The sequence below is a fragment of the Macrotis lagotis genome, chromosome 1 (genome assembly GCF_037893015.1).
Source record: "Macrotis lagotis isolate mMagLag1 chromosome 1, bilby.v1.9.chrom.fasta, whole genome shotgun sequence".
Taxonomy (NCBI): Eukaryota; Metazoa; Chordata; class Mammalia; order Peramelemorphia; family Peramelidae; genus Macrotis; species Macrotis lagotis.
The window spans coordinates 9,534,965-9,558,014 of record NC_133658.1 but is presented as its reverse complement, the minus strand read 5'-3'; the positions used below and the strand labels follow the sequence as shown (position 1 = coordinate 9,558,014).

Here is a 23,050-nt window from a genome sequence, read left to right as displayed (position 1 = left end):
GAGGGTCTGGGTCTTGACTTTCTTGGAAGAATTCCTTCAGAGGTCGCAGAGTTTGTCCTTTTTTGGAAAAGGTTACGCTACATTGATTGCTACCATTTATGTCTACATCCACTGTCATTTCCAAATATATCTCTTCCCTTTCTCTGCCCAGGGATGCCTATCTGTTACAAAGAGGGGAAATAAAGTAGAGGGGGGAGGGGAAGCGAGTGGGTCAAATCAAGCAGCACAGCTTCCATATCTGATGCTCTCTGCAATTCGGCACCCATCTTCCCCCACCTCTGCCAGAGAGGTAGGGAGGGGGTACACGTTCATGTAAACCTGCCTCTTGAATGGCTTTAGCTCATCATTATCTCTCCATTATACTATGATGCTCAGCATAGCTTTGTTCTTGTCCTTCTTCAGCACTAAGAGCATAACATCGTTGGAAGTGTTGCATATATTAATTTTCTGATTTAATTTCCTTCCTTCTTCATTAGTTCCTGGGTTCATCCATGTGTCTCTGGATGCCTCCTATTTGTCATTTCTTACAGGATGGTAATATCCTATTGCCCTGGTGGGCAGTGTTTTGTTTATTCATTCTCCAACTGTTTTGTTTGAAGTTTTTTGTGGCCAAAAAAGAGCAGTTCTGTGACATTTTGGTGGACAAGAAACCTTCCCTTCTGTCTTTGACTTCCCCCATTCCCGCCACCCAAGTCCATTCCCTTAGAGACAGCTGGTGGAAAGTGGCCACAGTCCTGGAAAGACCTCATTTTTAAATCTGGTCTCACACACTAGTTAAATAATCCTAGGTAAGTCATTTGACCCCTGTTGTCCCCGTTTGCTGAACTGGGAAAAATAGCATAATTTGTCTTCCAAAGTTATTGTGAGGCTTCAATGAGATATTGCCCAGAGTAGGCGATATAGCCATTCACATTTCCTCTCCTTTCCCTAAGTCCTCTTTGGGCATATGAATCCCTGTGACTATATATATCTATATATATATATGTCTATATCTATATCTATATCTATATCTATATCTATATCTATATCTATATCTATATCTATCTATATCTATATCTATATATATCTGTATATATGTGACAAGGACACTTTCTGGATCAAAGGGTATAGAAATAAAAGCAACTTCTGATTCTTACTTTTAATTACTTTCCAAACCCTCAACTCCTCAACTTTCTCACATCTCTTGAGTTACTCCTCCCCTCCATTTCAGCACACAAAGATGGTAGGCCCTAGATCTTGTCATCACTCACAAATGTGCCTCCTTTCTGAAAGCAACTGTCTGACCATTATCTTTCCCCCCTTACAAAATGCTATGCTTCATCCTCACTGTGACCTCCCATTCCTTGACCCTCCAGTGCTCTCCCACTTCCTCTCCTCTTTTCTCTGACTTGACTCCTTAATGAAGCAGACAACTCTACATTGTCCTACTTCCCTGAATCCCCTGCTCTTGTACCCTATGTCCAGTTATACCCAGTCAAGCCTCAGCCTTGGGTCATTTCCACATTCCTTCCTATAGCTAATGTTGCTGAATGAAAATGGAGAAAATGATCTAACTGTTTTGCTTGGTCCATTACAAATGGATGTTAAGTAACCTTAACTGGGCTCTCACTGCTGTTAGGCAATTCTGCTCTACCTCCCTTATCACCTCACTACCTCACTCTGCAAAGCAGTCTTCCGTATCTTCTCTTCCCTCCTCGAACCTCCCATGGTTCCCTCTCTCTCCACTCTCATAGTTGTGATCCCAGTTCCATGTGTGACAGAAAAACCGAGGCCATTCCTGATAGGCACTCTCTTCTCCCTTCTTCCTCTTATGTAGATGCCTTTTGTCTCTCTCTCCACCTTTAACCCAGTCTCAATTGATGAAGTAACCTGGCTCCTGCTCATGACCTAGCACTCTACTTTTTCAAGGAAATCTCTGCCTTTTTGGACTGCTTTTTTCCTTCCTCCAGCTTGGGGAACAGCAATCACATCAACACCATTATTTCTGGAGAGAATGCATCATCCCATTCTCCTCCAACTCTACTTCCCACCTCTGTAGCCTCGTTAGTCAAGGACTAATATTGCCCTATTTTGTTTTCTCACCTAGTAGGAATGTAACCTCCTTGAGGAATGACACTGTCTCTCCCATGGAACGTGATGTCTGGCAAGCTGATGTTTGTCCTTTCCTCTGGAAGAAGACCATGATATCAAGGAGATGATGCCAGGACAAGCATGTGAATTAGATTGGGGGGGGAGTACTGTGCTAAGTCACCAAGCTCACATTTTCTCCAGAGTCATTTCGATCCAGTGGCCAAATTGGAATCAGGATGACCAGAGATGACCCTGGATGTGAGTCAATCAGGGTTACGTGACTTGCCCAAGGGCACACAGTAAGTATCAAGCATCTGAGACCATATTTGAATTCAGGTTCTCCTAACACCAGGACTGATGCTCTATTTACTGAGCCACCTAGCTGTGTGACCGTAGACCATGCATGTAATAATTGTTCAATATATGCCAATTCTTTTATTTGTTCATTTGTTCTATGTTATCAAATATAATATAGTATAGTAGCATATGGTATAATATATAGTATAATATATTGTGATAGAATAAAATATAATATAATACCATGTTACCTCCCATTATATTTTATCATATAATTACATCAAATTGTATAGCGCATCATATTTTTATATCAAATTAGTAGAAGTCATAGTATTCTTCAAGTCAAATCATTATTAGTTCTGGGGATCCAAACAGAAGCAAAAAAGCAAAAACCCTACCTTTGAGGAGCCTAAGGAAATATAGCAGTAATAAAATAAGAACTAAGGTTATTTTATGTTTTGAGGTGAGCAAACTACTTAAAATATATATGAATATGTATAGATTTATGCATAGACTTACATGTATATAAATGAATGTATGTCTGATATAAAATATCAGAAAATTATCAGAGAAATTTGAGTAAAACTCTGCCTCTGCACTCACCCCCCCACCATGGAGTTTTCCTTCTTCAATTTCATTTAATTGCAATGTTAATTTTCTCTTTTGTGATCTCCTCTGTTTTTATTTATTTAACATTTCTTCCCCCCAATTATATTTTGAAAGGGATTTTCATCCATTTTTTCTAAAAACTAAAACTAAAACCCCCTGGGTATAGCACTGGCTAGAACGAGATCCTTTTGCTTTGTCTTTTAAATGGTCCCTAAGGGATGCTTCTGGCCCATCAGTCAGCAGGCATTGCCCCGTTTCTGCTCTGCCAACAAACAAGACATTCTGGGTCTCTTCCCTTTTCTGGCTCTCTTTTCTCTTCTACAAAGAAGATGGTTCCAACAAGATTATGCCCATGAGTATTCTGCTCTGCTTTCCTCCTACCTGTGTTCCTGATCCTGCCCAATTTCACCATGCCCACTCATGGAATCCAAGGCCACTTTCTGGTTCTCTAATTCTGAAGTGATTAGGAACTTCAGGCTACTTAATAATCTTAGGGAAGATAGTTCTCCTCTATAAACCTTAGTAACATATATATATATACATGAACTCATGCATGCATGTACACACAATTTGGGGTAGATTCAACCCAAGCATTATCTTAGACAAGTAGTCTATATTACAAGAGACCCACCACTTTGAGTAATATTTATTCTTCATTCTGTAGACTGTCCCACACTGACATTCTTATTCTCTGTTCTTTCTGTATTTTGTATACTGAGGTTCTCCCCAACTCTACCATTTTCTCTGTCTCTGTCTCTCTGTCTCTCTGTCTCTCTGTCTCTCTGTCTCTCTGTCTCTCTGTCTCTCTCTCTCTCTCTCTCTCTCTCTCTCTCTCTCTCTCTCTCTCCCTCCTGGTCTTTCCTCCTATGTCATAGTAACCTTCTCCAACTCACTCATCAACTCCCGGTCTCCTCCTACTGGAAGTATCCTCTGCACTCTGACCCTATCTGATAGGTGCCTTCCTTCTAGAACCACCATTTCAAGGAAACTATCTGGGTCGGCCTTCTCTTCAATCTTCTCTAGTCTTTCCCTATCCTACATCCACCTTTTCTGCTCTTGTTTTTGTATGTAGTCTTCCCTCTTAGAATGTCATCTCTTTGAGGCCAGGGTCTGTCTTTATGCATACATTTGCCAGTGCTAAATAAAAAGCTATAAGTAACAAATACAAAATCGTCATTGCTTTTCTGTGCTCAGAGATTCCCTTCAATTCTGCTGTGGGGTATTCTCAGTATTTTTAGGTCCCTCCAGGTCCTACCTTTCTGTCCCACATGTTAACATCCCTCCCAACTTCAGTACCCTATGTTCTAAGTCATGACAATACGGCATCTATTGGTATAAAACCTTAGGCTTCACCAAACGCTTTTTTTTGGGAATGCTCCAGCCAGGTAAGTAGTATTGATATTCCTGCCCTTATTTTACAGTTGAGGAAAATGTGGTCCAGAAATATAAGGGCACTTGTCCATGGACTCTCATCTATTAAGATGTGAGAGGCAGGGTAATAATCCGGATCTCAATCACAAGCTCAGTGCTCTTTCTACTCTATCATAAACTAATTTAATGAGCGATGGAATGTAGATAGCATCTGTCACCAAAAAAATAATGATAATAAAATAAAAGGAGAAAAAAAGCCCTTTAGAAATTCAAGCAAAATTCTCAGATCTGATGGCTTCTTAATCCATTCAAATTCAGTCACTTTGTGTCTAATTAGCTCTGAGCAAAAATTAGCTTAGTTGCTCATCTGTTTGAGAGCCCTTCAGACTGATTAGCATGGAGAAAGACATTTAGCATTTCAGGAACATTTTGCTTCATTTAAAGGTTTGCTCTGCCGGGTTAGGACCATTCATCGTTGGACAGATTTACCACCTTCCCAATTGACATAAGTGGGGGTAGAATTCTGAGAAATGGCAACACCATTAGGAAAATGCTAAATTAAGCTGGATGGTCTCAAAAATGGAAGGTGATCATACAAGGGACAGAGCAGCCACATCCATTGGCCTTGTCTTTTGTCCTCCCTCTCATTTTCCATAGAGAACAAAGCACAAGTCCATTTTGTCCTTTGACAACCTGTCTTAAAAGTCACCCCCTTCGCAATGCCAATATGGGTCTCTAATCTTGGCCCAATTTTCTTTTTCATCTGTCTTGATGAAATCATCCTTGATTAGATATGAAAGATTGTTTTTCAGCTCTCTGATCAGATGCCTCTGTTTCCTTCTTGGCTCTGAGCCCATAGTCAGGAGTTCCCCTTTGCATGGAGAACAAGAAATAGAATTTAGAGCTTGAAGGGATCTAGGTGGTTATTGTAGCCACCTTCATCCCCTCTGGGGTAGGAGGAAGCCACTCATCCAAGGTCACACAAATGGTAGTCAGCAGAGCTGTGATTTGAACCCAGAACTCTATAATTAGTGTTCTATCTATGATACTGTAACATAGAAGACCTGGATTAGGAAAAGCCTGGATGCAAATCAAACTCCTGATGGTCCCCAGTCGTGTGGTCAAAAGTTTAAAAATTTGGAACCTCTGTAAAATGAGAGAAAAAAATTGGCTGTCATATCTACCACCTGAGGGCGCTATCAGGCTCAAATGAGTTGATAAACCTCAAACTTTTGCAGACTTAAAAGCATTTTCTGGCCAGTTTTTTTTTTTAATCTCACTCTTCTCATCTTTTTCGAAAGAACTTGGAAAGAAATAGAGCTGGGACCAGTTCCTGTCCTGCCACTATCTTTTATTTTTAGTGTTCTACAGATTATGGCACAGATGGCTAATAGAACTCCCTTTTGTCATAGAAAAAAAGCATCGGGATCCAAGTACGTCTTCTGCAGATGCATCAAACGCATCTCGGGAACATCTCCAGCAGACAGGTGACTGAGATGTCTTGTCCTTTATCTTGTCTCCTGCGGTTTCAGTTTCTCCCACAAGGTCTCTCTATTTGGAAAGTTTGGGGTGTCACATAGTTTGACAGTTTGAGGATTTGGTATGACATCTATTTAAATTATGTAAAATGTCACTTTTAATTTTGGTTTTATGGAATCACATTCTTTCCAGGCCAAAATGGGGAAAGATTCTATCTGAGATGATGATCTGGTTCCAATACAATATGTTCATTGGACTCTCAAGGGTATCTAGAACCACCTTACCCTTAGCCCCAGCGCCTCATCCCCATCCCTGAGGATTTGTCCTGTTAATTTATGAAAGATAGGGAACTGATATGGAATTTTAATAGCATGATCTGGTGGGTGATACATCTGTGGGATCTACACTGAGCTTCTACAGTATTTCCATTATTTCCTTCTATAATCTGAATTGGTCAACAACTCAGGGTATCTTACTATTAACAACCATTAATAAATATTATTTTAAAAACACTTTAAGGTATAAGAAATGTTTTACAGCTATCTCAATTTATCCTCACAATTCTGGGAAGTAGTTGTAACAGCCACATCTCTTTTTTTTTTTTTAGGTTTTTGCAAGGCAATGGGTTTAAGTGGCTTTCCCAAGGCCACACAGCTAGGTCATTATTAAGTGTCTGAGGTCAGATTTGAACTCAGGTCCTCCTGAGTCCAGGGCCAGTGCTCTATCCACTGCGCCACCTAGTTGCCCCTTATTAGCCACATTTTACAAATGAGGCAGGAAGAAGCTAAATTACTTCTCCAGGGTCACGCAGGTAGGGCATTTGACCTCAGGTCATCCTTATTGCAGGACAGGACTCTGTCTATTGTGTCACGTAACTGGCATGATGATGTCAGTCCTATATTTTCATCATCAAAGCCCTCCATTTCTATTTTTTAAAAATCCAAACTGGTCAACCAATTATTCAATGCTTCTTTGAATACTTATTGTTGGTTGAGTTCACATGGATGTCACCCATTGGGGGGACCTGTTGATTACACTCTTAGATTGTAGCTGTGTCTAAACTGCGTTGGTATCTAGACAGAAGTTGGTGACATTTAATAAATCCAGTGATATTTTGTCATTGCCAACTTTAATCATCATCATTGACCCCATTATTATTCTCTTGAGGACAGCGTTTATGTCCCATTTTAGTTTTAAATTTTAGTATATAGCATACAATATAGAGTTCATTAGGGATAGGGACTGGTACTATGATTCATTGCCAGCTGGAACTCCCTCTACCAATGCCATTTGGAACCTTCTCCAGAACTTAGAATCTTCAAAGTTGGTCAGAGAACAGAGAGGTAAAGTGTCTCACTGAGGACCCCTCAGCCCTCAGGTGTAGGAAGAGGACCTGAACCCAGATCTTCTTGGTTTCAAGGCCCAGCACACTATTCACTAAGCTATACTGCCTGTCTTACTATATATTTTTGAAATATTTGTTGATTTGGATTAAGTTGAATTGTATAAAATTTTCCTTTCCTGAATGAAGACCTTCCAACTACTCCTTTCTTGTTAGTTTTAACCTTAAATCCTGGGTTTGTTTGCAGCCTCAATTCTTCAGCTCAACCCTTTCACCTCCTGCCCACAGTTTTTGCCCTCCCTAAGAGGGACCTTGGTGAAGGCGAATGAGGGCATAACCGCAACAGTCCCTAGGGCCGGGTACTTGATACCCACTACCTCCAGTTTTCATTCAAGGGATTCTCAATGAGCTCAAAGAACTGCCTTTGTCCCATCTCATAGGACTTCACTATCCACACCACCATCCTTATCTTCCTCATTCACTTTACTCTGAATATTTGGGGGTCTATTTGGGGGCTTTTTCTGGCATCATCTGGACCTTTCCTCACCATACCCCAAAGCTACTCATGCCTAGAATCATTTCCTTTCAGTCTCTAAGGGAAATGTGCACACCAGCGGCTCACTTTTTGTAGATCTTGAGGTTCACAAAGCATTTCTCCCAAGGTAAGAGAGAGTCAAGAAGGCTTAGCCTGGAGCTGATGATCCCCTCATGGGGATGGGATGACTGCCTTGAAATCTGGACAGCTTTAGTGGAGGATTGAGTGTCAATGCTATTGTTAGCGATGATGAGGATAATAATAATATTATTGCACACGTATATTATGCTTTACAAATTGCTGAGCTCACTTTCCTCTTCCTAGCATGTTTGCATAATAACCCTGATGATCCCAAATGTTTCCTGACTCCTCCCTCCATCCCCAGCCCAATCTCCCAGGTCCTGCCCTGGAGTTGGATGCTTTTCACTATGGCCAGAGGTCATCAGGGGAGACAACACCAGGTCCCCTGGTTATACCTTGGCCATCCTCCAACCATTTTGCCCCCTCCTCCTAGCGTGTGTTCCATCTTCTGACCCCACCTCCTTCCACCTCTTGTTCTGAGTACAGTAAATGAATCAAAACGACATCCATGGAAAGGGTGTGTTCATTGACTGCCCTATGACTTCATTCATTGTGCCCCGGACTTCCCATAACAAAACACCCTGGTTCTATGTGGGCTGGATCCCTAAATTCCTTTTAATATTTTAATCCTTAATACTTAGCTAAGTGACTGACAAGTAACATTTAATAAGCCTTTTATTCTTTCTTTTTTTTCTTTTTATCCTTTCTTCCATTCTCTTTCTTTTCTTCTTTCCTCTTCTCTTTTTTATCTTTCTTTCTTTCTTTCTTTCTTTCTTTTCTTTCTTCCTTTCTTTCTTCCTTTTCTTTCCTTCTTTTTCCATTCCTTCCACCTTCTTTCCTTCCTTCTCTCCCTCATTTTGTTCTTTCTCTTCCTTCCCTGTCTCCTTCCTTCCCTCCTTCCCTCCCTCCCTCCCTCCTTCCTTCCTTTCTTCCTTCCTCTCTCTTTCTCCCCTCACTCCTTCTTGCCTTCTTTGTTTTCTTTTTCTTTTTCTCTTTCTCTTTTTCTTCCTTTCCTTTTTTTCATCAACTCAATTGATATTCAGAGCAGCCCTCTCTGGCAGGTGCTATTATGTTTCATCTTATAGATAATAGCAATACTGCTGTTGCCTCTGCTGCTTCTCATAAATAGCATTTCTATGAGGCTTTAAGGTTTGAAAAGAGGGGAAGGTGATGCATAGAAAAGCAAAATCCTTTGGCCAAGATCACCTGTGGAATTGCACACTACAGGATCACAGAGCTGGTCCTATCCATCTCCTTAGATTCTGTCCTCTTTGAGATCTGGGGCTCATTTCCTTTTTTTTCCCCCACTCCACGGCTGCTACGTTGTCATCATCCACGATGACCAGAATTTATAAAGTCTGTTAACGTATGCAATGAGTCTTATATCCTCACGACAACCTAGACTTTACTTTTACAAGGCAGAAATTATTATTATTTGCATTGTACAGATGAGGAAACTAATTGGAAGTGACTTGCTCAGGTTCCCACAGATGATAAGTCTCCGAGACTGGACTTGAACTCAAACCTTCCTAATTCTCATTTCCAATCACACTGTGCCTCGAGGGACCTTCTCTAATCAATAACTAATATTTTCTCTTGCCTTGACTAGATAAGAGATCTAATCTAATGACCTCATTTTGCAGATGGTAATACGGAGTCCCAGAGAGGATCTAGTCAGCCTTCACAGAAACTATCTGAGATTACATACTTTTCCTAGGCTATGATGTTCTATTCCACCCCCACCCCCACACACACACCCCACTGCTCCAGGATAGAAATAATAGATGGTAGTTCCAGGGATAAAGATTTTCTTGATCACAGGTATAAAAAAGCCCCAACGATGTTAGCAGCTTTCAAGGGAATAGGCAGACTTGAGACATAATGGTGTGTGAGGACCCTCTCCCTTCCCTACACTTGGCAGTTTATGAACAAAAACTGAGTAACTTGATATTGGATGGGCTGTGGAAGCCATTCTTCACATATTAGAAATCCCCAGAAAAAGAAGGATCCATAGATTTGGAGTTCAAATTAATCCGTAATTAATCTGGTCCAAGCTCTCACAGGATAGCTATAAGGACACTTTGGACCATGGAGATTCAGGAGGCCCAACCCTGGATCCTCTGCTTCCAAGTATAGTAGCTTCCAGTGGCCTTTTGGATTTGGAGAGTCTGTGGTTTATTATCCCCCAGAAAGGAGAGGGAGTGCTTTTCCTGAGGAGGAAACTGAGGGGAACAGCCTTGCTGAGCCAGCTCACAGAGTGGATCAGCAAAATGATGAAACCAAACAGGCATGTTCTCCTCCTTATTGCTCTGCTGCCCTGTGGAACATGAAATCCTAAGAGAAATCCCAAGCCCAGACACCAAGGGCATCCCATTGGAATTCAGAGCCATTGCCATCTGCCCATCTGGCTCCTGAAGGATGGCAGGAGCAGAGAGTGAGGCTGAAATGAGCCGGGGCTAGGGTGCTCAGTATGCAGGGGGAGTCCACAGGCAGATGCACAGAGATGATGGGCTTCCCAGGCCGCTGCATAGTCCAGGGCCTGGTTGCTCAGGGGGAGGGGGAATTCTCGTTTTGGCTGGGATTGTCTGGATAATTAAATGGCATTTTCAAAATCCAAATGATGCCATCGCCTTCCAAGGAAACACCTCTGGCTCATTTGCCTCCTCCTACTGCTCTCCCCTGAAATGAGGAGCAAGCAGGGCTTCCGGGCCTTGGAATCCTCATTTAGAGAATCTTCCTCTTGCCACTGAATTTCAATTCAGCCCTTGGAAAAAGCTCTGCTGAATGATTCACTTGTGCTGAGCTCTGGGCTTGGAGATGGGGTGGCAGAGGGGGCCTGGGAAACAGGGGCTCCAAGATGGCCAGCCCTCCAGGGCCAGGCCCCAGCCTCAGCCCCAACGTGCAGGATCATCACATTGGGGGAAAATGAATTAAAGGAGGCAAACCGTCACCCAATTAGAATGGTAACCACCAGAAGGCCAGGGCTGGGGGGATGGGGCTTTTTCTGGGGCTCCACTGACTCAATCCCTGCCACAGAGGGCATGATGTAGAATCATTAATGACTGAGACAGGAGTGGAGGAGAGGAGAGGAGAGGAGACAGAGAAAGAAAGAGGGTCACTTCCATTTGGGGGGATCCTGGCAGATTTCCTGGAGAAGTTGTCAGATAGCTAGGTAGTGCAGTGGATAGAACACTGGATTTGGAGTCACAAAGACTTGTGCCGTCTTGGACACTTAGTAGTTGTCTGATCTTGGGCGAGTCATTCACCCTTTGTCTTTCACTATTTGTAAATGGAATACTGAGAGTCTTACTCTTCCAGCTTCATTACTTTTTGGAGCTGTCATTTCTCTTTTCTTCATCTCTCTCTTACCTAACCCTAATCACTGGATGGGCCTTGTCTCAGTCAATCTGTGACTGGGGAAAGACCTAGCTTTAAAAGGCCAGGGTCTCCCACTACATCCAGGATCATCTCCAGTCCACCTGATTTATATCTGGCCACTGGGCCCAGATGGTTCAAGAGGGGAAAGTGAGGCTGGTGACTTAGTACAGTGCCCCCCCTCCCTCAAATCCCATTCACTTGCTTGCCATGGCATCACCTCCCTGATGTGATGGTCTTCAAGAATAAAGGACAAACATCCTCCTGCTAGCATGTCCCTTCTATGGTTGTAGTGCTGATTCAATGAGCTAATATTTATAAAACACTTAACACAGTGCCTGGACATAGTAGGCACATAAATATCGATTTTCTCTTCCCACCCCCAATCTGCATTGAGTCTTAAAGAGCAAGTAAGGATAGGGAGGTGAGGTGGATGCAATGTTGGATGCATTTCATAGGAGAAGTAGCTTGTCACAGATTCACAATTTTGGAGTTGGAAGACACTCCAACAGCCTCCTAGACTATCCCCACACCCAGAAGGATTTCCACCTGCACCTCTAAAGCTATCCCTAACCCTCCTCTATCTAGTGAACCACCCTTTATAACAAAGAAGAAAAGAGAAAATAAAATAGTCCAGAAACATCATCCATAGCATCCACTCAGTGTGTTAGAACCCACAATATTCCCTGTGAAAAGAAGGCGGGGAGGCTCATCACTCAACACTTCCTTAATCATTCCAATTACAATCTTACTGTTTATTATTAGGAATCAAAGAATTGAAGCAATTTCATGAGATTACTTCATTTCCCAAATTCATCCTATATAAATGCAGAACAGAGCAGAATGAGAATCAACACCACCAGATCCAAAGAATACATTTTAGAATTTTACAAAGCTTCTTAGCAACTGTAATTGGTCCAGAAAAGGTGTCAGAGGCTCCATGCTGAAAAGTGATGCTGCTCTAATTGACACCGGAGGTCAGATGTGACCACTTTTAAGGACTTTGCAAGGCCTTATATTTCTTCAATTCTAGGTGTTTTTTCCCTTTCAGTCTCCAGCATACTAAGGATGACCAAGAAAGATGAAATTGAAATAATAGTGATAATCAAAGAGGTACAGGAGTCCAAATGAGGTGTTTCTCATCTATTGAGGTCCTGTTTTGGGGTCAGGCCTATGGCCCTCCTTGACCCAGAACAGAAGGGGGGAGAAGATTACTTCAGACCCCTCTAAAAGGCAGAATTTAGTCTCAACCAAGTTACCAATAGTAGAATTTCAGTGCAAAATGAGCAGCAACCTTCTGGGATGTAGTTCAGTTCTTAGATTAATTCAGACAACCACAGAACTGCTGAGTGATTGGCTACCAAAGAGCTCATCCAGTCAACCGGCCTCTAACCTCAGATTCCTATATCGCTCTGTCCTCTACACTGGTCATCAGCCTCTACTTGAAGATGCCAAGTGATGGCAAAATCCCACTGGGACATCTTTAATCATCTTTCCTCTGAAGAGCCAAAGGGGCAGTGTGGCCAAATGGACAAAGAGTCAGTCCCAAACCACTTTTTCTAACTCTGCTTGCACTTGGCCACTTTGCTTGGACTCTATCACAAAGTATAGAGGCAACCGCAACCTGCCTCTTTCAGTCTCCTACCATGACCACAGCTTCCTCATATGTGTTACCCTCTCCATTAGAAGGAGGCCATGTTATTTTCATGAAGAGAATTTGTCATGTTAGAGAATATTTAATAGTTATTTTATTTTATTTTGGAGGCAAGCAGTGGTGCAGTGGATAGCATGCTGGTCCAAGAGATGGGAAAAATTGAGTTTCAGAAACCTTCTCATTGTATGACCCTGGGCAGGTCATTTAATCTCTGTCTGCCTCAGTTTCCTCATCTGTAAAAAGAAGATAGCATTATCACCTACTTTGTAGGCTTGTGAAAATTGCATGAAATAATATTTTTAAAAGTGCCTGGGGGGGGGGCTAGGGAGCACAGTGTATAGAGCACCAGCCCCAGAGTCAGGAGTGCCTGAGTTCAAATCCAGCCTCAGACACTTACTAATTACCTAGCTGTGTGGTCTTGGGCAAGCCACTTAACGCCATTGCCTTGCAAAAAAAAAACAAACAACTAAAAAAAGTGCCTAAGTTACATATATGTTACATAAATCCTTATTGCCTTCCCTTCCCTAATTAGGATATGAGTTCCTTGAGAGAAGGGACCATCTTCCTTTCCAGTCTGTATCACTAGTAAGAATACTTATAACTGATTCTTTATTTCCTTCCATTTCAGTCCTTCTCATCAGAATAATGAGTATTTATGTTGTGTTATTGGCAGTTATGATCTCACATTGACCATGAGTGTACTTAATCTATAACGGACATTAGATCCTGAAGCTACTTTTAGAATACTCATTGAAACCTTTTGCTCCAAAGCCTGGGGTATACTTAGACTTTCTTCTCTCTCATCAAAGGTGTTGTATGTATGTGTATATATATATATATATATATATATATATATATATATATATATGCATATATATATGTATATATATATACATATATATATATATGTATGCATGTATACTAAGACAGAGTGTTTATCTCATCCCAAAGTTTCCATATTTCTATTTGAACACTCAGTTCTTAACAACTGGTGAGAATTGGGTTCATAAGGAGAATTCTCTTTATTGCTTCTTCCACTCTTTGAAGAATTAAGTTTTAAATAAAGCAAGTCAATAATTTAGCAGCTTTTCTACTTTTTGTAAAAAGAGAGTGCTAATAGATGCTGGCATAGTGTTATTATCCCATGCCTTCCACTGTAGAAGGTGTGGGATCTGTTTCCTAACTCATTCATCGTTGCATCCTTCTGGGCAGGTGGTCTGTAGTTTATTCCCCCTCCCTATTGATTTCTCTTCTCTTTTCACTGCTTTTCTACTAAAACGCCTCTGTCCTTCTTCCTCATTGGAATTAATGGAATTGTTCATGGGAATTATCTTTTTTAACTTGTGGTATTCTCATTTATCTGATTTTATTCATTAGAATCAAAACTCCTTTAAAATAGGGATAATTTTGTTATTTGTATTTAGAATATCTAGCACAGTGTAGGAAATTTCTAAATTCTTTTCATTGTTTGACCCCTTTTTCTAGAATTGTCAGTTTTTAATTTCCCTCAAACCATAAAATATTAGTCTTGTTACACAGGTAAGAAATCTCATTCTAGTAATACAAATGTTTTTCTTTTCTAGGGATGGTTTTGCTATTTTTCAATTCATTTCTAACCTAGGAACTCTCTTCAAATGAGCCACAAGATTATACTGTTTTGATACTTCAGTATTCTTCCTGGACTGACTTGAGTTTTCGAAATTAGCTTCAGGGCTGTAGGTTTCTTAACTTTTAATATTATTAAATGAGGTGTGGTCCTTGTGCTTTAATGTCTTAGAGTTGGAAAAGATTTTATGAGATCATTTTGATATTATTCTTTACCTTTGGGCAAACTTCTATAACATCTATTTGTTTAAATATGGAAAGATTGCAATTTCATGCATTTTACATTGCACAATTCCTTTTTGTTATTGTTCTGATGAATACTTTAAGATAATCTTGGACCCAAGATTTGGGACTTACTGGTTATAGAATAGATTAAAATTTGGTCCTTCCTGTACAGTGTGGCAAAATTTGGTATCCAGCTATGCCCCAGATGGAGCCAATATAAATTTGGGGGACCTTGTGCTATCTTACTTCAAAATTGACCGGACGAAGATTTGTCCTTTCTGGACAAGTAATGGGCAAGCTAAGTGTGGTCCCAAAGTTCTAACTGATCAGACTGAATTGAATAATAATTTAAAGTTATAAGGACCCCTCTTGCCAAGGGCCAGAATTATTTAGAACTTTCTAGGTGGAATAGCCATAGGCCTTCTAGATGAGGCATCTGAGCAGATCCACAAAGGAGACTGTGGACCAAATAAGTTCTTTCACTAGGCTGAAAAAAATATAATCTTGGAAATGGTCTTGGCAATAAAGTTAGTTTTGAAGATATGTGCCAGATGTAGGCATGTACAGGTTAGAGCACTTCCTTTTTTGGGATCAGGGTCCCTTTATTATCATGAACAACTATCTGAATATTCAGCAGCTTTCAAAGTTGACTAAGATGAGGATTCTATTAGCTCTTTAGGCTTTCCAGTGTTTACTGAGCTTTATTTTCTTTATGATTAAATTAGATCTTTTGCTGCAATTAGAAATCATTTACTGTATTTTGATCTTCAGTAAGTAATATCTTGCTTTCTTTTCTTTTTTTAAAACTTTATTAAGGCAATGGAAGTGACTTACCTAAGGTCACATAGTTAGGTAACCATTAATTGTCTGAGGTCGGATTTGAACTCAGATGCTCCTGTCCTGACTTCAGGGCCAATTCTCTATCCACTGTGCTACCTAGCTGCCCCTAAGCAATAGCTTTCTTAACTGTTTTGGAAAATAAAAAGAATTAGCTTGTTTGATTTCTCCTTTTGTGTGTACAACTTGTGTCTTTCCTCAAACAACCAGTTTTTCCAATACTTTATTTTATTTTGTAGATCGGTTTCAAGTTCTTTGTTTCTCCTTCTAAAGGTGATGATTGAGAAGATTGTGGTTTATCCTTCATTTTTTTTTTTTTGGTTTTGCAAAGCAATGGGGTTAAGTGACTGACTTACCCAAGCTCACACAGCTAGGGAATTATGAAGTGTCTGAGTTAAGATTTGAACTCAGGTCCTCCTGACTCCAGGGCTGGTGCTCTATCCTTTATTCTTGAAGAAGACTATGACATCAGGAAGGTGATATGAATTGCCAGTGAATTGGATTTATGTGAGGCAGTTGCCAGTGTCACTTTCTCCTCCAGAGCCATCTGGGTCCAGTGGCCAGATATAGTCAGAATGAAGAGATGCCTCCTTGATATCATCAAAAAAGATGATAGCTATAAGAAATATTGGTGAACTTCTCAGGGAAATCATACCAGCTTAGTCACTGGCATTGGCCACTCTTCAGCTATCAGTCATCAATTAGCAAGCATTCCTTAAATGTTACTATGGGTGACTATGGGCATTGAGCTAAGCACTGGGAAGACAAAGAAAGTCCTCAATCATCCCTGATCTTAGGGAGCTCTCCTTTTAATAGGGGAGAAAATATTGAAGCAACATAGATAGTTTTCTCAAGAAGCTGCCACATGGTACAGAGAATGTAAGATCCTCATTTAGAAAGTGAGGGCATTCCTAAGCTCTGTGCCAACTCAAAGACTCTGGGACCTGACCTTCCCCTACAGGTCTAGTGTTCTGTGCTCCAAGGCTCTTCCAGTTCAGACAAGATGTGTTCTATATTCCCAGATCTATTGGTTTGGGCATTTGTATTTTATGTTCGAAAATCCCTTCCCACTCTGATATTCAAAAAAACTCAGTAAGGATAATTACAAACAACACTGCTTTCGCTATGTCCATCACTGTGCTAGGTGCTCGAATGACAGCTGAGTTTTGTCCTTCCAATAACCGTGGCATGTAGGTATTATTATTATTCCAAATTTACAAGCAATAAATTCCAAATTTATGAACAAAAGTTAGGTGATTCACGCAAGGTCACACTACTAATAAATGCCCAAACTCAGGTCTTTCTGACTCTTGGCCTATTGCTCTATCCATTGGATCTCAACTCAGTGTCATTTTGAGCCCCCTCCTGGATGTGAGGGTTAGCCTTATAACATTGTAGGCAGCATGTTCTGCCCTTCTATCTGCTGCGTCCATCATAGCTTGGACATCCTCTGTTTCACAGTCCCTTTTCTGGCTCAAATATTCTATAGTCTAAAAGGCTAACATTCTAGAGGTAACCAGATGGTGCAGTAAACAGAGTCACGGACCTGGTGCTAGGAATACCTGAAATGAAATACAGCCTCAGAAACTTTCTAACCATGTAACCCTGGGCAAGGCACTTAACAGCCATCTGCCTCAGTTTCCTCCACTGTAAATGCAAAGCATAAGGATACTTATCTCCCTGGGTCAGGCTTAAATGAAATCGTGTTATAAGGTTCTTTGAATATTAATGGAGTAGCTATTATCTCTATGGAAGAAATAATAAGATTACACCAACAAGAGAAAGGCCCATTTCTAAGGATTTTATGTGCCCTGGAAAGCTTTAAGTTTTTCAATAATTCTGTCACCTTCAAGGTAAAACACTTTGATCTTCCTTCAGACTAACGCCTCCCTGTTATTTCTGCTTGGATTCCATTGAGGCATTCTGAATATTTCCTTCCCCCCCAACCCCCTGCACCTGCAAGGTATTTATAGCTTAATGGACCAGCTGCGGTGCCAAGACCTGCAGTACTGGAATCTTGAGTGGATCTTTGGGAGGTAAATTATTCATGTCAGAGCTTACGCAGCTTTTCTCAGAACTCCTTGTGGGCATCCTCCTTCTCAGGCACTTCGGAAGCCCCCCCACCCCACCCGAATCCAGGAAGTCAGAAATCACAGCCGCAGATAACAGGAAAGACCATTTCCCTATTACGTGCTCATGATGACAAGTCATTTCGAAAGAGTGGTGAGGTTCAAGAAACACTTCTCTGTGAAGCAGTGAGTGCCAATGCATCATCCCCACTTGGCAGATGACAATACTGAGCCGCCACGCTGCCATTCATAAGGTCAAGTATCTGAAGAGGAGGAGGAGGAGGTGCTGTCTGCCTTGTCTTGGGGAACAGGCGGTATCCTAGAGATGACCCCAGCCTCCCTGACATCAAGGTCTGTCTCTTCCAATAATCTTCTTGTAATACATCATTGTGACCCGTGGGAAGCTAGTCTGAAGAAATGAAGTTGAGAATCGCCCAAAGGCCAATGGATGGAGAGGAACATGGTGGGTTGGGAAAAGGCCATGATGAATTATAAATGAGAAATTAGCCAGGAGAATTTGAACTTCCATATCGGGAATGTTCTCCCGCCTTACCTCAGCCTCCTGGTCTTCCTCAGGTCCCAGATAAAACTCCCCCTTCAACAAGAACCTTTGCTCCATGTTTCTTGTTGGTGCCTCTCTTCTGAGGCTTATTTCCTGTTTCTATTGTTCACAGATTGTTTCTATGAAGTTTGTGTTTCGTTTTCCGCTGGAACTTGCAGACTTTCACCATCTGTCTCTCCCGGGCCCGGGCGCGCCCGGCTCCGAACTGGATCACCCGGCCCTTCCTCTTCTTGTGCCCCGCAGCTCGAAGGGCTCGCAGCGCTCGCTGGCCAGCATCCTCTCGGACCGGCAGGTGGGCTCCACGCCCCCGAGCCGCCCACGGTCTTCTTCGTGGTCTTGACCTTCTTGCGGAAGACGCGCTCGGCCTGGCCGCCGTGGCCGCTCTGCTTGCGGTCGCCGCGGCGCTGGCCCTGCGAGTCCTTGCCCTTCTGGCACTGCGTGCCCTTGTGCGGCTGGTGCTCCCCGCCCTTCCAGCAGTAGGCGCGCCGGGTCTTGGGCACGTTCACCGCGGCGGCGGCGGCGGCACCGGGGGCGCGGGGGACCTCACGCTCTTCGGCTTTTCGGGGCCACGAAGGACTCGGGGGAGAGACCCTATGAAGTTATTGTCACCTTATCTCTCCTTATCAGAGCCCACGCAGAGAACAAACTGCCTTTTACCTTTATTATGTCCCCAACATTTAGAGCATAGGTACTTCATTAATGTTTGTTGATTAGGAGCTCCCATGAAGGATTCTTCGGAGAATTATGCCATAGGAAGGGTTAAGAGGGGAGGATGGACTGGTCAGATAACAAAGATAAAAGACAATCTAGATGGCATACAAGTACCATTCCCTACAGTGGCACCTCAAGGCAAGAAAGGCCCATATCATGTTGGACCGCTATTCAGTGGAGAGTTCCCAGGAGACCATGGGTAGTACTGCGCATCAATGGTCTCCATTACTGTATTGCTGGAGCAAATTCCCATCAGAATGGGTCCCCAGGTTTCACATACACCTGGGAGAGAGGTAAGCCCATTAGTGAGGACTACAGCTTGACTGCTGAGTCCCAATCTCACTGGAGCTCAGGTTCAAGCTTCACCATTGCTATGGATCCTTCTTTATCCACTGCAGTCTTCATAGGTTCCTTTCTTCTCAGAATTCATCTTGGACTTTCACCATATCTTTAAGAAGTCTTTAAATTTTCCCCTTTCCCTAACTTCCTTATTTGTTTTGAGGGAGCCACCATTTTTGCATCCTCACTCACCTTCACCCTCACCCCCATAGCCAAGCATGTGCCAGTAATGCCTTTCCAATCCACGTATTAGTCCCTTCTCTCCTCTTACACCCTGAACTCTTCTAATTATAGCCACCATCACCTCAAATCTCGGTAGTGTTAATAATTTCGCATTGATCTTCCTATCTCCTTCCTCCTCCTTTTCCAACTCATTCGTTATATAGCTGCTGAAATAATATTGCTAAAAAAGGACACGATCTACTCCACCTTAGGGGCAGCAGAGGGTGCAGTGGATGGAGAGATAGACCTGGAGGCAAGAAGCTTCATCCTCATGAGTTCAAATGTGGTCTCAGGCACTTACTAGCTGTGTGTGTCCCTGGGCAAGTCACTTAACTCTGTTTATTCATCTATTTACTCCTCATCTGTAAAATAAGCTAGAGAAGAAAATGGCAAGTTATTCCAGAATATTTGTCAAGAAAATCCTAAATGGGGTGGCTAGGTGGTGCAGTGGATAGAGCACCGGCCCTGGAGTCAGGAGGACCTGAGTTCAAATTCTGCCTCAGACACATAATAATGACCTAGCTGTGTGGCCTTGGGCAAGCCACTTAACCCCAAAGCCTTGCAAACAAAAAAACCTTAAAAAAAATACAAAGTCCCAAATGGAGTAATAAAAGATCAAATAGAACTGAAATAACTAAACAGCAATACCATGGTTACAACCATATCACTGTCCTTGCACAAGAATCTCCATTGGCTCCCTAATAGCTCTAGGGTAAAAAAAAAAGTCAAATATTTTTCTTGCCTAACATTGAAAATCTCTTTGAATGGACTGATAGGAGCTGAGGCACTCATCCCTACTTCCTTGGACAGAGCTTAGTTCTGGAGGAATTGGCATCTAAATAGTAGGATCCACCCCCCCCACTCCTCTTTTTTTTAGGCAATCGGGGCTAAGTGACTTGTTAGGGGTCACACAGTGTGTAAGGGTCAAGTGTGGAAGGCTAGATTTGAATTCAGGTTTTCCTGAATCCAGAATTGGTATACCACTTAGCTGCCTCTTCCCTCCTTTTTCAATAAATCTCCTACTCCGAGGATGTAGGAAAATATGTTTTGGTTTAAGTCAGGACTCAAATTTAAGCTTTCCCAAAATTGAAGGGAAAAAAACCAAAACAAACAAGAGAACTCAATAGACAATATGGATAAGGTGGTTCTATTATGAGGTCACTCCCATCTCAGACAGTCCGCTACCCTGTGTTCTTGTTTTCAGAGAAACAGAAAGATAATCAATAATATGTGTTCTAAATTGATCTCTTGATGTTCCAGGTCAAGACAAGAACAAAATCAGCACTTATTAAACACTTATGGTTTATCAGATGGTGTTTTAAGATCTAGAAATTCACACTCACATACAGAGTCTATTCCTACTCTCAGGGAGCTTGACTACAGAAAAGGGAAGTAGAAATGGTGCTCTCCAGGGCCAAGTGTCACAGAGAAAATGAGGGGGCAGTCAGAGAGCAGCCTGTAGAGGAAGGAATCTGCATTCAATGTCCTGTCATCCCTCCCGATTCTGCCCTCTTCCCCAATTCTCTTCCTATTCTGAGAAGACCATGATATCAGGGGATGCCATCATCCGCACCTGAATTGGATGTAAGAGCCCCTATTGATGTTCAAAGTCACTGGTCTCTGGTTCAGGTTCCTGTTCTAAGGGAACTGGATCTCTCTAATAACTAAGTTCAACAGTTTCTCCCAGCTTGGATAGTTTATCATTATAGCTTCTGCCCTTGAGATAGCATTTAAAAGTCTGAAAATCACTTTCCATCGATTATCTCATTTGATTCTCCCAATGACTGACTCTGTGACTCAGGTACCATGAGTGATCTGCATTTTATAGATGAAGGGTCTGGGAGAGGTTAAGTAACTGCATCCTATGCTTTCCCTTCCTCTGCTCCCTCATGTCCTAGGATGAGGCTCATCCTCTTTAAGACTTCCATCCACTCTTTACTTATTTTGGTGTTCTGAGAGCTGTGTATGTTGACTTTCCCATTAGAATGGGAGCTCCTTGAGGACAAGAACCACGTTGGTATTTTCTTACATCTCCTGTTCTTCCCTCAATTGATCAAACCAAAAGTGCTTAAAGATGTTAATTAACTGATTGACCAATGATCTGTTCTCAAGTCTTCTCTTGTTCTACTATGGACCCCCACCCCAGCTTATCTGATGCCCAAAGTCTGGAAAGATTGAAAAACATTGAGCTTCTTCAATTGCTCTAGAGACCAAGAGGTGACATTTCTCAGCTCAGGTCTCTCCCCAAATTGTGTAAGTTCTCTGCACAGATCTCTAACTTTTCCTTAATAGATATAAAGAACAGATTCTGGACATGTGTTGGGAAGAGAACTTGAGGAGATACTGACCAAAGGTCTAAGGGAATGAATGTTGATGGCACCATGTAGACCTGAGAAACATCAAGGAAAACCTTGGATGTCCTGGTCTGTTCTTGTCAATGGAGATTTCCTCAACTTCTTACTTCTGTAAAACAAAGGAATGAAGGGATAAAGTGGCAAACTCCCTTCTGTAAGGACCAAAAAAGTCATGAGAAACCATAACATAAGGGCAGGGAAGAGTAAAGCCCAAAATTCCAGTAAATGCTACCACCGTGTTAGGAGAGAATAAAGAAAACTTCAAGAACAGTTCTGGAGTAGGACTTGGAGATGGGTTCCTTATCATTGCTCCTTCAAAGCACCTAGCATTATCCACAAATTGAATCTATCAAGTCAACATTTACTCAAAAAATAATACTCACTCAAAAAAACATTGATTTAGCTTGGAACCATCTAATGCTTATTAGCATTAGATCTGTGGATTCTTTTGCCAAAACTCTAAGAGAAAGATTACCATTCTCTATTTTTTTCCTCACAGATGAAGAGAACACACACATCCTTAACCTTTATGCATCTTAGTTTTCTTCTCTGAAAATGAGAAGTTTGATGAAATGAAAGAACATTCCATTCAGATTCATAGATTTTAGAATGTTTATCCTTAATAATGATGTTTGTTCTTCATTCTCAAAGAAGACCATGATATCAGGGGAGGAGATACCATGACAAGCAAGATAATTGGATTTAAGTGAGAGGAAGAGGAGTTACGCTAGGTCACCAATCTCATGTTCTCCTCCAGAGCCATCTGGGTCTGGTGACCAGATATGAATCAAAATGACTGGAGATGGTCCTGGATGTGAGGCAATCAAGATCAAGTGACTTACCTAAGGTCCCACAGCTAGTAATGTCAAGTGTCTGAGACTGGATTTGAACTCCCATTCTCCTGATTCCAAGACTGGTGGAGTCCACTGTGCCATCTAGTCCATTTCATCCACTGTGCCATCTAGCTGCCCCTCATCCTTAAGAACGACAATAAATAGATATTCATGTACAACATTGCAATTGTCAGAGTACACTCCCTATGGTCCCCATGGGACTAGACATTATGTAGCCTAGAGAAATCTAGGATGCTAGAATTTCCAACTGAAAGGATCTTGGAACTCATTTACCTCAAGTCATATCTGAGCAAGATGGAATCAGTTCGAGCCTCTTTGATCCTTCCATTCATGATTTTGGTTTGTCCTTTGGAGCCTGAGCAGCAATCCAACCTCTCCTCCTGATGACAAGCCTTCGAAAGTTTGGAGACAGTTAATATGTTCCCCCTCCTCCCATGTCTTCCTTGCCTCAGGTTAAAT

The 23,050-nt window shown here is 41.9% G+C and overlaps 1 pseudogene; it reads right to left on the bottom strand.

Annotated features, from left to right (window-relative positions):
• Positions 1-18,217: 18,217 nt before the first annotated feature.
• LOC141505233 (large ribosomal subunit protein eL42-like) lies at positions 18,218-19,381 on the bottom strand (annotated as a pseudogene).
• Positions 19,382-23,050: the final 3,669 nt, after the last annotated feature.